Source organism: Lactuca virosa, chromosome 3, assembly GCF_052849685.1.
Source record: "Lactuca virosa cultivar CGN04683 chromosome 3, Lactuca_virosa_CGN04683_v6, whole genome shotgun sequence".
In the NCBI taxonomy this organism is placed as follows: Eukaryota; Viridiplantae; Streptophyta; class Magnoliopsida; order Asterales; family Asteraceae; genus Lactuca; species Lactuca virosa.
Window position 1 is genome coordinate 355,362,228 of NC_136428.1, and position 1,339 is coordinate 355,363,566.

Below are 1,339 nucleotides of genomic sequence, written 5' to 3' on the forward strand. Positions count from 1 at the left end.
CCTCCATACTAAACAATCTATCAAAAATCTGTCACTAATTACCTACATCAGTTGTAACAATTTCTGAGGAATTTGGCAGTACAAAATAGGTTTATGTATTCGTTTAGGGTGGAGCACTTGTCAAATCTCGTACCATATGAGTTTAAGAATATTATTAAGGGAAATCTTCACAAAAGTTATAATATTTTAAGAATTCTAAATAGAGTCTAAAAATTTATTTTTTAACAAAAAAATCCAACATTTTAACTTTTTAAATAGAAAATCCTAAAAACAAACTAATTTATTCACTTTAGCCGTTTTTGACTTATTCAACAAATCATGATATCTGATTGTTAATTTTTCCAAAATAATGAGACTTTTTCTACAGACTTTGTCAAAATTTATATATAATGTATAAACTTATTTTATACATATTTATATCTATTTTTACGTATATATGTATTTTTTTTAGTTTTTTATATGTATATATGTTTACATATTTTTATGTATTTTAAATGTATAAACATATTTTTTTTATGTATTTATATGTACTTTTTAGGAAAACTGCAATAAAATCCTTATATATTGGCATCATAATCGATTTAGTCCTTATATATTTTTTTATTCAATTATGTCCCAAATACCGGTAATCGTATTCAATTTAACCCTTTCACCCGGTCAACAGGTCATCCAACTTTCAAAAATTACATTTTTGGCCCAGATTTCAAATTTTATTACAAATTTGGTCCAAAATTTACACTTTTTGCCCAAATTATAAATTTTGTTACAAATTTGATCCAAACGTTACCATTTTTGCCCAAATTTTAGAATTTTATTATGAATTCATCCTAACTTTAGTTTTTTTTACAACTTTTTTTCTCAAAATTTTGTGTCTAATGTGTTTTTTCTTTATAAAATCATATTATACAAAAAAACATATTTTCACATAAAAAATCTTATATTTTCTATAGAAAAAAAGTTTTAAAAAGTTTTTTGTATATGAAATATCTACAATAGGTATTTATTAAGTACATAAATATATACAAATCCGTTTTTATAAAAAAAATGTATATATATTTTTTTATAAAATCGTGTTTGTTTACATTTCTTTTATAAAAACGTGTTTGAATAATTTTTTATATAATATGTGTTTGTATACAATGTATAAAATCGTGTTTGTATACATTTTATAAAAACGTGTTTGAATAATTTTTTATATAATTCGTTTTTGTATACATTTTATAAAATCGTGTTTGTATACATTTTATAAAAACGTGTTTGAATATTTTTTTATATAATACGTGTTTGTATACATTTTATAAAATCGTGTTTCTATACATTTTATAAAACCATGTTTGAA